The sequence below is a fragment of the Tinamus guttatus genome, unplaced genomic scaffold, assembly GCF_059628265.1.
Source record: "Tinamus guttatus ecotype Peru unplaced genomic scaffold, ASM5962826v1 Tinamus_guttatus_pri_ptg000150l, whole genome shotgun sequence".
NCBI classification, from domain to species: domain Eukaryota; kingdom Metazoa; phylum Chordata; class Aves; order Tinamiformes; family Tinamidae; genus Tinamus; species Tinamus guttatus.
The window spans coordinates 16,012,758-16,032,785 of record NW_028288684.1 but is presented as its reverse complement, the minus strand read 5'-3'; positions in this window follow the sequence as shown (position 1 = coordinate 16,032,785).

The window sequence follows — 20,028 nt, the reverse complement described above, 5'->3', positions numbered from 1 at the left end:
CAGAACTGCAGGATGCGAGCCTAGCAGAGCACTTGGGCAGTTATTTTAGTGACAGAAGTATTTAGCTTTGGGAGCCAAAGCCAAGCGAGCTGCCTGGCTCAGGAATGAATAAGCCAGGCTTATCACCCTGGTCGCTTCCAGCACTGAGTGCATTAGCTCCTCCTCGACACAACTGTGCCATCCCCACCATTAGGCAAGGACCTCACTGTAGGCCCCTCGCCAGCTCCACACTGTGCAGCTGCAGCAGCCCTGCCTACCTGGGGGTCCTGGCACTCCTGAGGACATGCAGTGCCAGCATGGGCACTGTCCCATCTCACACTGCTGCCAGAGAGCACTCAAAGGGCCCAGAGGGCAGGTCCTGCTCATTGTCCAGTGCTCCAAGCTCTGTGCCTCCAGAGCTCTGAAAGAGTTCCTAAGCTGTGGCTCTAAGCCTCACTGCCCTGTTGCTTTCCTTCTCCTCAGCGTTTCATCCATGCTGTGGGTGCACTGCACTGACTGGGAATAAGCAGCTGAGCAGAGGTGTCCTTCAGCTTTTACTGTGCTTCTCCCTTCTATAGGTCTATAGGTTAGATTAGGGTGGAGGTAAAATACGGAGCCAGCAGGATCTGAACAACCAGTTCCAGAAGACACCTAAGGAGCAGCAACAAAGCTGAACAATTTCAGCAATGAAGGAGTTCTACAGGCCCTGGCGTTCAGTCAGCTAATCCTAACCAAGCAGACATTCAAACCATGATCAACCAAAGGATGGTTTTTCTTTTATATCTAGCATCAGATGCACTTCAGTGCTGTGGTGCTGCACGGTTCAGCAATGAAGCTAAATATGTAGCCCCCTTGCTCCCCTAGCTCTTTCTCTTCTCCCCCTGTGTTAACTCCAGCCTGCATTACAGTTAGGCTTAATTATCTTCCAAAATCAGAATTATTACTTGTCTTTATCCTCTGTCCCGGTGCATCTTTTAAGAACAGGGAGTAAAACACACAGTTTTGCCCTTTGTCCCAAACCTTCACCCATGATAGTGAACTGGATCTCAGCCAAAACAGCCTTAAGCCATTTTTGCCTTGCAACACAAGCTCCATCTTAGCCCTTTGGGCCTTTTAAAATATATATGTGGATCTAAACGATAAACTTGGCTCTCCAGTCTGCCTCTCCAAAACCTTTCTAATCTCTTTCTCTGGCTGAATCCTTACCCTCCCGGATGAAACATGTCGGAAATGACCATAAACTGTTATCTTCTCCAGCCAGGCACTGCCACCCTAGTCCTGTAGCTCGTCCAGCCTTCACTGTCCACTGTGCACCCAGCCCAGCTCACCCTGATCAGTGACTCCGCTCAGCTGAGTGACCTTGTCTGTGCTGCTCTGCTCCGGGATGTGACAGACAACTGTCACCTGCCCTCATGCACTGCCTGTGTCTGTGCCTGGGTGCTCCAGGAGCATCGAAGGGAAATTTGAACACCGTGGTACCCCTTAGTGACTTCTTTTTGTACTTTAGCCCATTAGCAATGTGGTTAACTAGAAACGAAAGAATTCTTTTTCTTTGCTTTTTTCGCCCCCCAGTATGAACAAACAGCTCATGGCATTGAAGTTAAACAAAAGCTTCACGTTTGCTTTCTCTATTATTGCAGTAAATCACACTGTCCTGTCACCATAGCAACTGGAGCTATCACAAACATCACTCCATCGTGCCATGGGACCAGCTCCAACCAGCAGGTCTTCTGTTTTCACTCTGGGGCCAGTCCTCAGAGTCACTCAGCCCCATGTTTCCACCCCTTCTACAACACACTGAAAGCTTTTGACCTTCACAAAAGGGAAGAAAAAAAGAAAAAAGAAAGTTTATTCTTGTGATTGGCAAGTTTTATGGAAGATTCATGGCAAAACGATGCTTGTTTTCTTGGCTCTGAAATACCCAGGACAATTTAACTATGGAGAGTCAGACTTAAGTGATATAAATTGCTCAGTTTACTCACATTTGAGAAAGACTGTGAAGAACAAACAAATTAATCACATGTTGGTCTGAAATAATCTGTAAACAGCTTTGGCAGAAAAGTTCATTTTTTCCTCTATATTTATGCACCTAGAGATACAGATGGGTAGTGGGTGAGATTTTGAAAAGTCATGATACACTAATTTATATTCATCAAGGGTCTTGTTCAGAGTTTTCTATAGTAGAATTGGAAACCATTAGAACATAATCCTCCAGCCCTCACTTTGACAAATATCTCATTAATTTCATTGAAAACCTGACATAACATCAGTTTTGTCTAAACAAAGGGTATAAGAGCTTCTATATTGGCTTAAGTACAGTGAAGCAGACTGCTCTGCTCTAATACACTGATGAAGGAGATCTGATTGTATGGGCTTGCAATCTTATCAGTTTTCACTTACAAGGAAGCTTTGTAGCCATATCAGCATCTGCGCTCCATGCAGAGAGTAGCAAAGATCATTTTAACTTTTTTTCAGGGGCCAGTAACACGAGTTTTCAAAGACAGTGCTTTTCTTCTTATTATTATTATGAAAATGCCTGCCTTTTCTTTCATTTATTCTGCTTGTACTAGCCACATGGTTAAAGTTAGGAAAACAAACAGCAGATACTTTCCAGTGAGGAGTGTTTACATAAGGTCTAGCTTATCTGTGCAAAGAATAATCTATGAACTCTCTCTGGCCTTTTGGATAAGCAAATGTAAACCTCATTTCCCCTTATTGTCCACTACTTGTAATAACTATCCTTTACAGAGGTCTTCGCAGAGGTTAGTCAGCCCAGGATATCTCCTGGGGATTTCTTTAATGACTAAAGGGATCGCTGTATGCATTATTGAACAGTGCTATTGGAGCTGTGATGTTGCGATAAAGCAAAAAGTTTTTAGGAAGAGGCTATATTAAACTAATCAATATAAAGGAGAAACTCCAAGGCACCAGAGAGAGGACTAACCCAGGAAAAAATGGTGGATAATTAAATGGTGGATAATTTTCTTTGGTGTTAATGAGCTGGAAACGAGCTGGACTGGCCTTTTGAGTGCAGAGTCCAGTGGCAAATGGGGAGAGAGGAGAGGAGAGGAGAGGAGAGGAGAGGAGAGGAGAGGAGAGGAGAGGAGAGGAGAGGAGAGGAGAGGAGAGGAGAGGAGAGGAGAGGAGAGGAGAGGAGAGGAGAGGAGAGGAGAGGAGAGGAGAGGAGAGGAGAGGAGAGGAGAGGAGAGGAGAGGGTGACTGCCCTTTTCAGTGACATAAGATGTTTTATTGATACAGTTGTCTCATCTCATGGTGGGGAGAAAATGGTCTGGAGATTACAAAGGGCTGCTTTTACTCTACTCGTATGAAATGTATCAAAAAATAACAGCCTAACCACCACAAGGGCGCACTTAAGCTTTTAATGTGATCAACAGAAAGATGACGCTGTTGACAACAGCTTTCATTTGAGGGTTTCACAACCCTTTCCAGAATCCTTGCTCTTTTTTAAGCGTAGGTGGTGGGAGTGTGATTTTTTTCAAGGCAATTATGTAGCTAAACCATAGCTAGGTCGAGTAATAGTCCTTGTCATCGGTCATGCCTTTATAAAGATGGAGAAGATGAAATAGCCCGGGAAATACATACTTTCAGCACCTCTCCCTTGGCACGCTGAAGTTACTGAAATTGCTCACACTGATTTCATAGAAATTTGAATCCAGTCTCATATAACCTTACAATTCAAAGAATGCTAAGAAATCTTCTCTGACTGTACAGAATAGAGGATTTAAAAGGCAAGGTAAAATGACCAAGTCTGAGCTGAAGACTAGGGCATAGCAAAGGATTTTATCTATAGATTTCTCTATAAATCTTCACTGGATTAATTATATTTTTTAAGGTGATGGCCAATTCTGATGCAAAAACACAAAGATGAAGAATCTGCCACACCTCTTAATATTTAGTTAGTTACGTGAACTGGTAAGAAAATGCAATTATATTTTCATGTTCAAATTTGTGCAGACTGAAAATGTGTGATTGACAAAGACAGCAGGCTTTAAAAAAGAAATACCTTTGAAACAAGACTGAATGATGAGCTGAGAAAATTAAGAGTCTATGGATAGTTCTAAGGACTCGTAGCTTTCACTCCACAAAAACCCACCATATTTTACAGTTTCCCACATGAATGCAATATGTGCATGAGCAGACTGGATTGAAGTTGCTGACTGAGTTATGAATATGAAATGCCTCATCCTTATCTCACTTTTTGGCTGGTTCCACCTGCTGCAAACTTCATGGTGGTTCCTTTGAAATCTACTGTTTTTCTAATGACTCATTTGGAAATTATGGGTTTTCATCCCTAAGTGTTCTGTTATGAAGGAGGAAAAAATACAAAACACTTAATTTTTCTCATTCAAATAATTTACACAATTGCTATCAAGATTGTATTCCAGTAAAATCATGACTCCAGGGCTTTAGTTTCATCTTTTGTCTTCCAAAATCTTTCAGAAAGATCTCTTTCCTGGGGAAATCTGTATTTGTTCACTCAAGTTGCCACGTAAGCCCTGTGTATAGCTCAGGCTATAGCTCAGACCAAAGTCGCTGTCTTCCTGAGCAAGCAGAATCTACTTAAGAGTTCAGCCATAAGTGGCAGTAGCTCAAGTTTTTTTTCACAGCCTGCAAATGGATAAGGACATATCCACCTATGGATACACCTGAAAGACGCACAGATGGTGTGCATTGTGTGTTCTCATGCTGCATGCCTTGGAATCCTTCAATGAATTTCACTCTTAGCAGAAGATAAAGAGTTGCCACTATAGTCACCTTAAGCATTCAGCAGGAGAAATGAACAGCATCACTAATAGACCAGGTGTCTTCAAAAGAAGGGGACCAATTGCATAAAGATCAGGGCAGCCCTATAAAATCACCCCATACTATACAGGAAAGCACCTATTCTCCTGTCAGTCGTTGTTGATCTGATCTGAGGGAAAGGTTGGGCAGAGAGGAACGTCATGAGATTCGACAAGGATAAGGGCACGGTCCTGCACCTGGGAAGGAATAACCCCAGGCACCAGGACAGATGAGGGGTTGACCTAATGGAAAGCAGCTCTGCAGAGAGGGATTTGGGAGTTCTGCTGGACAAGTTAACCAAGAGGTAGCAATGTGCCCTTGTGGCCAAGAAGGTCAATGGGATCTTGGCCTGCATCAGGAGGAGCGTTGCCAGGAGGTCAAGGGAGGGGATCCTGCCCCTCTACTCAACTCTGGTGAGGCCGCACCTGGAGTATTGGGTGCAGCTCTGGCTCCCCAGGACAAGAGGGATGTGGAGCTTCTAGAGAGGGTCCAGCGTAGAGCAAGAAAGATGATTAAGGCACTGGAGCATCTATCATACGAGAAAAGACTAAGATAGTTGGGCCTGTTTAGTACGGAGAAGAGAAGACTGAGAGGAGATTTGATTAACATGTTCAAGTACCTGAGGGGTGAACATAGGGAGGATGGGGCCAGGCTCTGCTCAGTGGTGGCCAGTGACAGGACAAGGGATAACGGGTGTAAGTTGAAACACAGGAAGTTCCATCTCCATGTGAGGAAGAACTTCTTTGCTGTGAGGGTGACAGAGCCCTGGAACAGACTGTCCAGAGAGGTTATGGAGTTTCCTTCTCTGGAGATCTTCCCAACCCGCCTGGATGCCGCCCTGTGCCCTGTGCTCTAGGTGTCCCTGCTGGAGCAGGGAGGTTGGACTAGATGATCTCTAGAGGTCCCTTCCAACCTCAACCATCCTGTGATTCTGCGAAAACTTTTCCCAAATTTTGCCACTTGGCCTTCCCTCACACATCTTTCTGAACATTTCTGAGACTGTAAGCTGCTTGATTACCTCTGCTGCAAGATCTTTTGCATCTTGTTTTCCTCTTGTTTCCTGCCTAATACATTTTAAAGAATTTATCTATTTTCTAGGTAATATGATATAGAAAGCCTTTTTTTTTCCCCCACACACATGGGCTTTAGGATCTGCAGCCACTCATAATTTGCCGAGACTCATTGCATCACCTTTCATAAGTATGCTTATTAAGTACTACTGCCACTACTATCACACTACTTCATCCTGCTCTAGGTAACCACCAGTATGGAAAAAGCAGCTCCCGGGATTTGAAGCCTATACCGTGATGACAAAATTCTTCTTTATTTCCCCTGTATTTAAGATTATTTTGCTGACCTTAGTTTGTATCTGCATTTCAATACGCTATTCCAGAGGAACAGAATGTTTTCAGTTACATTATACTGCTTTCCTCTATTGATTTCTTGCCCACATACTGGGGAGAGCATCTGCACATAACGCTCATTTGGAGTGTTGACTGTTGGAATGAAGATATGTGATGGACATTAATAACTGAGCACCTCTGCAGGGCAGCAAAGTGTGTAGGTTAAGCTACATGGATTCAGTCAAAGGACTGAGAGAGGCTTTACCAGGAGCAGGGCTGAAGCTGGAATGTAGCTCATCATTAACAGAGGCTGCCAGGGATCAGGCTGCTCCTAAGAGCTGGACTGTAATCTTTTAAATAATAGTCTGATTTTCCTTAGTTATACTGACACCAGCATAATCCACTGATGTCCATTAAAGAGTAAAACTAATCTCATTCACTATATTACTGCTCCGTACTTGATTGTTTTTCTCTGCAGTTTATCCCCTTACAATAATAAAGAGACCTTTCAGACGGTTACTAGCTAGCATGACTAAGGCACATAGCTATTCATCAATTAAATAACTCAATCCCTGCTATGAAATTCCATGCATAAAAGAGAAGGAATAGCGAAAGCCCATTTGGAAAAGCAAATATTCCATGTTAAGATATTCATTAATGAGTGTCTCATAATCATTTAGAATTCTTGGCATGTTATCATTATGTTATTCTCCAGCAAGACACAAAAATTGCTTGGCAAAAAGCACATAAGCATATGTCTTAAATAGATGCTTTAAGTTAGTCATATGGCTCAGTGGGACCAGTGTGTTGCACAGTTGCTGTTTCCAGAGATCCAGCACATTAAAAATATACAGCAAAACAAACAAGATTGTTGTAGGGTTGAGAAAAGGAATAGCAAACTTGAAATTATATGATGTAGCAGATAATATGTAGTCTTAGTGGCATAATGATGTGTGAATTTAAATAAATAAATAAATAAATAAATAACCAGTCATGACTTACCTATAGCCTTGTCATTATCAACTCATAAGCATGGAAGTCTTCCATGCTTATGAGTTGATAATGCCATGCATAGATGGGAGAAATGTAGAGAAATGCGAAGATGATTTGGGGGAGAAGATCACAAATAGCATGACGAAGCCACTGGCAAACTGGAGGGAATAGGTGAGTTGAGGAGATGAGATACATGGGTGAAGCCAAAGACAAATACTGCAAGGGAGAAGATTTAAGTGATGGAACAGAAGAGAACAAAATACTAAGCAGCTCAGGATAATTAGTCATATGTAATCCTTACTGATTTGACCTGCTCTAAGCATGTGCTGTAGTAGTAGCAGTAAATCAAAGAAATCAAGCTGTAGCCCAGTCCGTGACTCATAACCTCAACATATGCTCAGCGTCATCTCCATATTGTTTTGGGACATTTAAGGATAGGCATTTTACTCTATTTCCATATCTACATATGTTTTTAAATTGTGTTCTTCTATCCATTGTTCAAAACCTATTCTTTAGCCTACAAGCCTAGCCTGAAATGTTACTATCCAAGCATTTTTGAAGCATTTTACAAAGAAAAGAGAGGCAGGGCCATCTAAAACTGCCTAAGGACAGGAGCTCCAGGAAGCTATAGGCGCCCAAATAGGAGAGGGACATGGAACATATAGGAAAATTCTTCTGCAAAGTTTCAAAAAGAAGCTACCTATTCTTTTATTTTTAATGTACTTTTTTAAAGAAAAAAAATCTACCATATGGAGTTTAGCTTTTTTTTTTTTATTGGAGGTCCCCTATTTACTAATAGCCGAACAAGGTGCTAAGTAATTATCAGACTCTAATTATGCTATTTTTCAGTAGCTAAGTTCTTTCTACTATGACTCTCCTTTAAGAAATATTTTATGAGAAAGTAATTAATTTGTGACAAATTATCACCTAAAAAAAATATAACAGCAAGGTCTAGGACTGCTTCAGTTCAAATGTGTCTTCTGTTTTGGGATACATGACTCTCATATTAATCATCACTGTACAGGGAAGTGAATTTGTCCACTCCATGAAATGAAGACTAAAGTCAAAATAAGGTGGACCCAGATTCTTATCCCAAGCACATGAATTTAATAGCAGGGTGTCTCCTGTCTTCAGTATAGTCTTGCTGGACTTAAACAGGTATAAATGAGATGAGCATAAGACAGCATATAATACCCTTTCAGATGCTTACAAGGAAAATACTCAAATAGCAAAACATAATTTCCAGAAAGTTCCAGTAAATGCATTACGCTGGTAATTGAATGACTAATTGCAGAATCTATTAGCTTGGAAATGAAAAGATTCTGGAAGATTTAAGATCAGATTTCAACTTCAAGAAAAGCAGGAAATGAAAAAGAACAATAAACTCAATCCTGGAAAACAAGCATGCATGACTCAAAGTCCTGCAATAGAAATTGCTGTAAGCTACTATACTTGCTAATACGGTTAAAGCCAATTATAAGATATGAGGGAAAGGTTGAGTTCTGTATCAAGTGAGAACTAGCAACTTTCAGAGAACCACTGAAAAGGACAAGGACAGAGAAGCATAAACTCGGCTTTGCGAAAACTGAGCAGCAAATGACTGAAAGGCCAAAGTAGCATCACTTACCAGCAAGACAGCAACATGTGGACAAGGCTCAACAGGTCACCAAGGCCAACCATTCCCGCTGCCAGTCGTGTGATGCATCGGAGGCACTGAAATGTCTAAGGCAACATGCTCAGCAGCATGGCTAATGAAGCAGGGGGAACCCCAACCAGGAGAACTAGGAAGAAAACTATTGCATTATTTGAATGGGTAGATGTGACGGGGCTTATAAATATTGTGATGGGGACATGGTTGTGTGAGAGATTGATTGTAAAATATGTGCTCTTGGTCAGTAAAATCCACCTCTGCACAAAAGGCCAATTCTAAAGGCTCAAGTGGGATATAAATAATACATGAGCTTTATGATGGCTCCTCTAAGTGGAGTGGATTTAGCCTCCTGTGCCTACCTTAATGATTAGAAGAGGAAAGAGAATATTGGGGGCAAGAAAAACATGGCTGAGATAATCAAGTATTGTTATTATTGTTCAAGTTTCTGGACCAGAGGCTTCATGCATATTCTGGTGAGTTTCAAATTATTTTTCCTGTCTTTTATCTCACTCTCTTAAATGAAAATAACCTTCAATTCTTTGGACTGCACAGAAGAGCTCAAGTGCCCAGGAGGCACAGACACATACAAATCCTTGGCTTATCTGGGGAAAAAAAAAAAGAAGTTCTTAGAGCAGTCACTGAAAAGATGGAAACTATGAGCCATTAGTGGTGCTGGAGCTGATACAGATAATGTAAACCGATAGCAAGAGATTCAAAAGATGGATACCCAAGAAATATAACTGCATACCTGTATATACAAGAAAATGGTAAGAAACTGCTTAGCAAAGAATGGAAAGAAAAGGTGCAAAGCCAGAGATAAATAATAAACTCTTTAAAGGAAAGAAAGGGGGTCAAACAAATCTGTTAGTGCTTCCATTTTCTTCTGTTCCTATTAACGCCCTTCTAGCAATGCACCAGTAAGTTACCAAACTACTCTTACTTGTATCGCCTGCAGAGCGTGACAGATTTCAAATAATACTGACATTTATACACACACAGATAATAAGAACAGGAAGGATCTTCAGCGTATACAAATCTGACCTCTGTTCAGCAGACTCTACAGTATAATATCAGCTGCCCCTTCAGTAATTCTTGTCATTACCCACGGAAACAGAGTGGGCCAACCAAGTCTCCAAAGGAAATCAAATAGGAAGAGAGAGGCACATCCTACCCAATGGAGACTCAATCCTGCCCAATGCTCAGGTCACTGGGAGCTGGAGTGGGAAGCAGTGGGAAGGGCAGGAACTGTAGGACAGAAACGCACTGAGAAATCTGAGCACAGATCAAGGGTACGGGGAATTCTGCAAAGCCCGGGATTTCCTCCTGCTCCATCTCTTCCTTTTCCAATCCTTTCGTACCACCTGACTCATCTCCCAGTCCTCACTCCATCCTCATAGCTCCCACCAAGCTACCCTGACTACTCTGCTCTTGGAGCCTTCTTGGAGGCTGGTGGGGGGAAATACCCCCCTCTTTCTCTGTCTATCGTGAACAGGAGCAAACCTGAGGGCAAAGGAGAGCATTAAAAAAAAAAGTGTGAGCATCTCTGGTCTAAATAGGCAAAGAAGACTAAGAACGGAAGAAAAGGTAATTTAAATTCCATTCCATAGGAGGCAAACTAAGAGAGGTGGAGTCTAGAGAGGGTTGGCAGAGGAGCTAGCAAAGGAATTCAGTTCTCCTAAAACTATTTCAGTATCAAGTTCAAACCTTCCTTCCAGTATTTTATTTAGACTTAATACAGCAGAAATTCAGTATGTGCCTAATATCTAGCATGCAGCAGGAAGCTCAGCTAGGTTTTAAGATAACAAAAATGTCTAAAAGCCCCTGTGACTTTGTACCTTTATCAACAGCAATTATGGCTAATCAGCACTTTCATTTGATGTATTTAATTTGATCCTTGGAAATCCTTTTTTATTTCTTCAAAATGCATTTCAAGTGTTAAATGTCAAAATCGTAGTTTTTCTTTCTGTTTTGTTGAATGTTTTTCCTCACTGTAATGAAGAGGCAGCAACTCCAGGTATTTACTGAGATCTACTTCTTTTCCTTCCTACTTAGTCAAAATGTCTATTAAGTCTGGGGAACTGTATTGCACTTAAATATTTATATTTGACTGATCTTTGCCAACATCACATTTTCTTTGTGTTTTATGCACATGCTTTTCTAGTCTCACTGTTTGAAAGTAAGAGCAAAATTAGTGTCTACAGATAGATTTCATCCTGGCGCACTTTGTGCATCCCTAGAAACTTTGTGGATCCCTAGAAACTCCCTCTGACGTTGTCTTGTATGACATTCCTGCTTTCCTTAATTCCTCTTACTCATTTAGAATTACTTTAAGACAATTTCTCAAACCAAAACAGCTTATTTTTTTAGCTAGTTGATCATATTATTGCTTTGCAAGGGATAGTATGTTTACTCTTCACCTTCTTGGAGACCTACCACTACAGTCTCAGTGCAGATATAAGTTGTTTTGCTGTCACTCTTTCTTACAGCCTTGCATTGCAATCAAGCCAAAACATAACTACCCCAAGTGCAATCAAATCAAAATATAACTACAACATGTTACACAAATATCAGTACAAAACTTGCATCTTAACTACACATCCTCTATTTAAGCATTTAAATACTTCTGTGTTCCGTTTTCCTTTGGTATCTGACCATCTCACATTGCATAACGTATTCTTAATATCTCCACTTTTCTTGATGGAGAATTGAAGCGAAGAGGGAGAGTTTGTGAGTATGGTTTCCAGAAAGGATACGCAGACCTAGACTTGCACTGTTGATGGAGATACGGAGCACGCGTGTCCCCTGCGCCCTGCACAACTGCCCTTAGCAGCGCTCGCCCAGGCAGGAGGGGCCAGCTGCAGAATGACACAGTTGCCTGTCCCTGGGCATCAGGTCCACCAGGTTCTGCCTGACAAAACATTTTGTTGCATAAAGCAGCTTCTAAAATACCCTTTGATGAACTGGTTGTAATTTGATAGAAAGTCATTTCTTCCACAGCATTTAGTTCAATGTACAGGATGTAACACACGATAATATTCCTCTTCTAGAAGTCTGCAGGGTGCTGCTGAGAAACCTGCCAAGTCTTTTTGGATATTGGCAATACGCTGAACCTCACAAAGCTGGGACATGGATCAAACAGGAGCAGTAAGCAGCATAGACCACTTCCTCGTCATGAACAGCTACCATAAATCCGTAGTCAAGCTACTAAATCTTTTTGCACTATTTGACATAATTGATTGTGGGCTTCGCTATTTTTTTTTTTCTTTTGCCAGAAGTGGAAAAGAAGAGTAAGATTGCAGAGCAGTGATTTCATTCATTTCTTGCAGAATACTCCTGGATAGCAGTTCTTCTACCTTTGCAGCTGACATTTCAGTCCTCTGCAGATCAACTCTATGGGGATGAGGTTGGAAGAGTTTATGTAGCAAGAAACGCTGAAATCCAAATAATAGACTGCCTACACGTATTTCCACAGACTTTTCTTAGAGCACTAGTAAGTGGTATACATTAGAAGAATCTGGAAGGAATAAAGCAATAATTTTGGTGGAAAGGAAGCTCTCCTTAAAAAAAAAAAAAAAAACCCCATAGTATCAAATTCTGAGGGAGAAAAAATCCTCAGATCATTAGGATGGCCTATAGCCTGACATTCTTCACTACTCATGGATTTCCAAATGGTTGTGATCATTGGAAAAATGTCCTTTGCTATCAGTATCCAACCCGTTTCTCTGGATGCTGACTTGGCTAAAATCAAGTCAAGTTTTCAAGACATGTCCCTCCAAAAATACAACTAACTACTGTTAGATTTCTCTCTGGTTGAAGATGAAATTACCCACTTATAAATGCTGGTTCAGATCCCAGGAAACCATCTGTTTCAGAGAAATAGGCCTCCCAAAGTACCTCAACCTAGAATTTTGCTCCACTTCACAAAGTCCTGTAGACTGATAGTTCAAGAAGGATTTGAAAAAGGAGAATGTGTTTCCTCAGCTTCAGGGCCCTACGGATCACTGGCCACAAATCCTCTCCCTGAGTTAACAGTGACGGCCATAGAGCTGTACTCTGGCTAAACCATGAAGTGGCAGGGTATGAAGAGGCAGATTTCCTGCAACTCCAACATTGGCTTGTCAATAAGTTCCAAAAATCACTATCAGAGTAAACCAGGTTAGTGTCACACCTTCAGAGATACAAAAACCTTCCCCACCAAAATTTTTTGGAAAAAAAACCCAGCCTGATAGACAAGATAAGTTAACCTGAGCTACAGCTGGTGTTTGAACAGGAGAGAGAAATACATCTACTCCACAATTTTGAGAAGCACAAAAGCAATAGGGATCATACAAAACCTATATTAAAATTATAGAGAAAGTAAAATAGTTTTTAAATTGTACTTTTTAAAATATCCCTACGATGTTCTTTTGGCTCCACAACTGTTATTTAAATTCTTTATTTTTGTCATGCTAATGTGTTTACATTTACTTGGAAAAACTGATGAGACAACAAGAAAACTTCTATCAAAAATGTCATTGTGTCACATGAGAAAGTAAGTACTTAAAATAATGGCTTGGTTAAATTATCTCCTCTGGCCTCCTTGGCAGTAAATCTGGATTACTGGGCTCTAATGTTGTCAAAAGAGGCTTTGTAGAATGCCATACGGCTAAAAGCATAATGAGCTTTACTAAAGGGGAGCATAATTCTAAAGTTCAGCAGAAGGTGTATGTTTGTATGCAGTGATGAAGCATATGCATGTAGGAGGCAATTACAGATGGCTGGAAATATGCTTCTACTCCAAAACACATATGATGTTTAGTATCCCAGAGCAGAAAGCAGAACTGGCCTAAACTACAGAAGCTCAGCTACTAGCTGATATTGTGATGTTGAATTTGTGTTATTTAGGACCACAGTGCCATATTCAGCAGCTGTAGATCAGCAGCAAAAGGTTGCTCACCTCTTTTAATTAAAAAAAATAATATCTTAAGCACTGGATCATGGAGAATTTGAAGAGATAAGAGGGATGGAGGAAATGGAAAACAGTTCAATAAATTACATCCAGTAAAAGCTCCACTAAAGAAATAAAGGTATGCGTTAACTAATAGAAAATAGGTTTGGGGCCTGTAGGAAGTTCAATTTCTTAACTACAGTGGCTAACCTCTGGCCTTAACTACAGTGGCCGCATCTGGAGTATTGTGTCCAGTTCTGGGCTCCACAGTACAAGAGGGATGTGGAGCTGCTGGAAAGAGTCCAGCGCAGGGCTACAAGGATGATCAGGGGCCTGGAACATCTGCCCTAGGAGGAGAGGCTGAGGGAGCTGGGCCTGTTCAGCCTGGAGAAGAGAAGGCTGAGAGGGGATCTGATCTGTGTATATAAATACCTCAAGGGAGGGAGTGCAGAGGACGGGGATGGTCTCTTTTCAGTGGTGGCCACTGATAGGACTAGAGGAAATGGCCGGAAACTGAAACATCAAAAATTCCATAGGAACTTAAGGAAAAATTTCTTAACAGTGAGGGTGACAGAGCACTGGAACAGGCTGCCCAGAGAGGTTGTGGAGTCTCCTTCTCTGGAGATCTTCAAAACCCGCTTGGATGCAGTCCTGCGCCACGTGCTTTAGGTGTCCCTGCGTATGCAGGGGGGTTGGACTAGATGATCTCTAGAGGTCCCTTCCAACCCTAAGCATTCTGTGATTCTATGATTAACCTGCCCCCTGCTCCATTTTTTCAGCTAACTGGAGATACCCATCTTTTTTTTTTTTTTGCGATACTACAGCTCTCAGATAGACTTGGGCTTAATAAATACTGCTGCTGACTGTGAACTATAATTTGGAGGTGTACCTGATTCTTTTAGACACGCTTTATATGTACTTGAACATATACCTTGCTTAGAGATGTACCTTTCTCTAAGCAATGGCCTGCGAGGTGAGCGCTCAGGCACACAGCACTGCCCAGTTTGCCTCTCCGCTGGGAAGGTGTCCTGGCGCAGGCTCAGCAGGGAGACTGCACTGGGAGCAGCAGTGAGTGGGAACTGCCATTAGCGTGAGATCTGCTGGAGATGACAGAGCAATAAACAGGCCCCAGTAACCTGTGGTGAGGAAAGAGACATTTCATTGGATGAAAAGTTTATATTTTGAAAAGAGGTATTCACCAAGAACAGAAAGAAAAAAAAAAAAAAAACTCCAAAACCAAGTCATCCTCCACTCCCTATTCTACCTGTCTGGATTTCAACACAAAACCCAAACCTGGTGATATCTATAGACTGATCACAAGGTGAGCCGAGTGGAAGAGCCACCCTGATTTTAAAAGAAAACAAGTGACTAAGGTGGGAACACGTGAGCACACCCTGGCCAGAACCTGCATGTGTGGCTCTGCTCTAAGGAATAAGTCAAGCTGAAACCCCTTGGAAAAGTTACTCTAACAATATTCACTCATCCTCTTAGAAAATTAGGATCCACATACAATGATGCGAAAAGGCTTATGCTTTTCAACATGACAAATTTGAGAATTCACACTTTTTCTTTTAATCTAAATTGTCCACAAAAAGAATATGATAATTAGGGAGAGAACATTCTCCTAGTTCGGACAGTGTGAATGCCTGTAAAAACATCCTAGATGTTTGGCCTATTTTGGTAAAAGGGATATAGAAATTTCAGCTTGATCTTAAGAATGCTAATAAAGGCATGACTTGAACAAGCCCTTTCTCTACCACAGGCTTCTGCATGCTGCCTCGGCCTCTCCAGCTTTACCTTCTACTGATGGTACTCTACAGACAGGTTGTCATTAGCTTGACCCTGTACCTTTCAACACCCCTTCAGGAGATAAAGCAACTGAAAGAAGAATCAAGGCCAGGATTGTTACTGGTGATTCTAACTCACTAGGTCCTGCTCAGGACAGCAGAACCCTCTTCTGCAGGAGTAGTCCCAGATACTCTGCACTGCTGACAGTCTTTAAGGCTTTGTACAGTTCACTGTATTGCATTTTCCCCCTACTTGTATAGATTAGCTCCAAGCTACTATTAAATGATGAAAGGAAGTTTGGGAACTTAGTTTGAGAACCTTCATGGCATCTTGTCACTACTAAGTAAATGTGAGGACAACAAGGTGTTCGTGCCTCCTGCAGTGAATGAGCAGGGTCTCTGCTTGCTCTCCATCTCTTAGCTCCTGGTACCATAACACACATTCCCCAAACGTGGGGAACGTGACGGCTCGACACCCACCACCTGTGTGGCCCTTCCGAGAGGCCGGGGCTGGAACCGCACGCAAGGATGTGGTGACACAAGCTGGGAGCTCCAGCAACCATGCGGCAGGGCGAGGGATGGAGCAGAGTCACGCTCCAGAGGAGCAGAGCACCTTGCACTCACTACACACCCAAAGCACGTGATTTTATCAAGTGTCAGAATGAGAACTAGGGCCAAGCAGATGGAAGTGTGTTCTACATTCACAGAATCACAGGATGGTTGAGGTTTGTAGAGACCTCTAGAGATCACCTAGTCCAACCCCCCTGCTCCAGCAGGGACACCCAGAGCACGGGGCACAGGGCGGCATCCAGGCAGGTCTGGAAGATCTCCAGAGAAGGAGACTCCACAACCTCTCTGAGCAGCCTGTTCAATTCATGTGCTGATGGCTCTTTTTTTTTTTTTTTTTTTTTAAATCATATGTACAAGGACTGACCTATTTGAGAGGAACAAATCATCTGCAGAAAGTCAAGGGTGCTAAGCAGCAATAAGCAGTTGAACAGAGCAGAAATGCTAGGGGGATCTGTGCATATGCTGAGCCTGGAAGGCAGCATTAAACCCTTTAAATTCTAAGCTAACAAATGCGTTAACCAAGAACTAAGGATAGTAGAAGCTGCAGGAACATCAATTAATTTGTGGAACACTTTGCCACATGATGAAACTGAGATTACAATTTCAGAAATTTTTAAAAGAGATAACACAAATTTGAATACAGGGAAACTTCTAATGGGGGTTAAAAGATTATTTTGTAACTCTCTACTGAATGATTTCTTTGTTTATCTACTGAAGGAGCAGAGACTTTTTAAGACTAATCACTTTTTATAACTTCTGATAATTCTTCTGGTAAATAAAATATCAAAATCTGTGTTCTAACTACAATCCAACTCTGAAAAAGATGTCATTTTTGTTTCGTAAAACATGCTTTGTTTTTACAAGATGTATCAGTCTGATAGCAATCTTGAGAATAGCATCAAGTTTATACAGGCATTCTTTCACCATAAACATTTCTATTAACTGCTTTTCAAAATTATCGGGATTAACTCTCTTCCTTCAATGTCACCTAGCTGACTGAATTTAAAATTGAAACTATGATAGGAATATAAGTGAAATAAGAAGTTATCTGATTTTTGCTGAGATTTCTATTTGTTTATAATTTCACTCAGAAAGAATGTGCTGTAGGTTTTTGCAAAGATAGTTTTCAGGAAAAGAAATGCATGAACTTAAGCATAATGATTTTGCTTTAAATAAGGCCTGATCCAAAACCTCTTTAAGAAAATGGAAATTGCTTCACTGATTTAAAAGCATGGCACTTAGGGCTTTATAGAAAACAGAGGACTACATATCAAATACCCTTTTCTCAAAACAGAGTTGTCCAGAAAATGAGCATAGGGATGTGGCACACAAACATTTCATATACAACTCTACTCCAACACATAAATGTTTAATACAATCCAAATATAAGACATATGATTAGGGATAAGGGGAAAGCCCCATAAACTATACATGTTCTTGATATAATATAATTCACACAACATTTACTTACAAGGTTGTTACTAAACACAAACAATTCATGCAAAAGAGCATTAAATATTTGGACAGTAAGGAACTGTGGAACTTCATTTTTAAACAGACTTTTTCCGTTTGTACATAGGACAAAAATGATATGCTACTGTCAACACATGAACAGGAAAGAAGTGGTAAGCTACTGCTCACAGCTGCCTGTTCCATTTACTTGAAATCTTATTCTAAAAACAGCTCCTAAAAATGTTTCTTCTATTTATTTTATAAGCTCAAAGTATTTTGATGATTATGTAACAATCCTTTGCTTTAAAATGTTTTGCTAAGCAACAGTCTGCTTATAAGTTAAACTGTTAATACAAAATTTTTTTTTAATTCTATTCAAAGGAACCAAGCACAAGAAAAACAAATTGCAAAAGTATGAAAATACTATATCACTTCCTAGCAAATATCAAAATATTGCTTATTTAGAAATTCTTCCATAATAAAACAGTGCATTTCAATGGTTCAGATGAAGGAAAACATTTGCCCCGTTTAAGTTTCAAGATCTACTCCCAGAATATTCATACAGAGTACGCAGCATGCCTATAGAGTGTGTGAATGAAAACACTTTTTCCAATAAAGTTGGCTATTTATGGATTCAGGACTTGTTAAAAAGAGCTTGAATTTTTAAATGATGAGCAGATTTCCTTCACTGGAGAGCTATGAGATTCTCAACACTTCAACTATTAGAATCAGAAGTGCATCAGCCTCAAAGAAAGAGGAAGGCACTATGAATAAATTATTTGCATTTAATAATGGTTTCTAAACTTCATTTGCTAGGTCACCTGAATCATGACATGGACTTCTTATACATTTATATTGAATAAAAAAGTTGTTTTTTTTTTTAACTTAGCAATTCCTTTTCCAAAGGGAAAAGATATAAAAATCTCCACATTGTTCAGAGCATCCTGGAGACTCTTTTCAATTCAGACAGCATCTTTTGTTTGATAGCAATCAAATTATTACATTACTCCCTGACTCAGCTTTCTGAACCATAAAATACAGTCTTCCTAAGGAAAAGTAATCTGAGATTTATGGATGAAAAAAATTACTACATAATTTCACTTTTTTTAAAAAAAATCTAGATTACATATGCCTAAAATTTTCCAAAATATATCCCAAAATTTCCAAAATTTATTCCATATAACTACTTCAAATATTTTAATTCTAGCATCAGTGTTCTAGCTGAACAGAGAGGACTATCTATTGTAACAGCAGACTGTGCACAAAAAACATTTATAGCCAAATGCTTTGAGAGAACGTGGGGTTTAAGCAGCATCTAGTGGTTAAGTTTAGACAAGCAGCCATTCCTATTTAGCTCCACTCCCCACTTTTCTAAATATAGCATCTAGGCAATAAGGAAAGAGGTTGACTCCACCAAATTCAAGATTCAAATGTAATCTTGCTTTAAAAGAACCTCTGCATATTATCTTCAATGGAAAGCAAGGAGGAAAGGTACAATAGATTGTACTAACCACATCCTTAAAAAAAAAAAAAAAAAAAAAAAAAGGATTTATTGCAGAAAAATATTGAAATAACTTTTAGCCAAGACCACAGGCACAACATTTCAAGTGAATCTTTTAAAGTTATTTTCTATCCAACACAACCTCATATCTTCCCAGCAAGTGTGATAAATGAGTACTCTCTTCTCACAGGCTTCTGTGGATGTTATTGTTATATAAATAACATAAAATAAATATCTTGCATCAAGATAATGTTAATGAATGCTGCACCCTGGGTCAGATAAATCACCACCAAGCAAGCATTTTCAAATCTTGTTGAAATGATTTACATTACTGTTCACGACTGCATTTGATAACAAGCTATGTTTATGGTCCCAGTGTATGGTCACTCCAAACATACTGGTTTAAGTAGTAAAATTCTCCTCCTTATATGAGGGAAAACATCCCACTGCATATTGCGTATTCACAGCCAACAAAGGAAACTGTCATCAAAAGCCTGATGTTCAGTTTGGCCCAAAAATATGGTTTTAACTTGGTGATAATTTAGAAGATGAAGTCTAATTAACGTAAGCATATAAAAAGATTTGAGAGCACATCGTAGTTGAGCAAAGAGCTCTAGGAAAAAATACTGCTTATGTTGCGGAGAAATTTTGAACACATAAATGCAAAAGGGGAAATTAACACATGCAATTCTGCAAAATGTAAAGCAGTATATAAAGAGATGCCAAAACAAACAAAGTTTCTCAGGCAACATCTATAAACACCACCCACCCTCAAGATTTCCATCAAATGAAGGAAAAAAGCCATGTATTGGTGTACCTTATTAATGCAGTTTGTAACCTTTAATTCTTCATAGAACTGGAGCAATGAAAATATGCTTATTTATTGATTCAAATAAAACATCTTAAGGCTTTCGAAATTTGTAATTAGAGCTAAAAAATAAATAGGATCAACCTATGCTGCAAATTTCAATACCTGAAAATGCCACAGTGGGGATGCATCATATTCCCATGACCCAACCCAT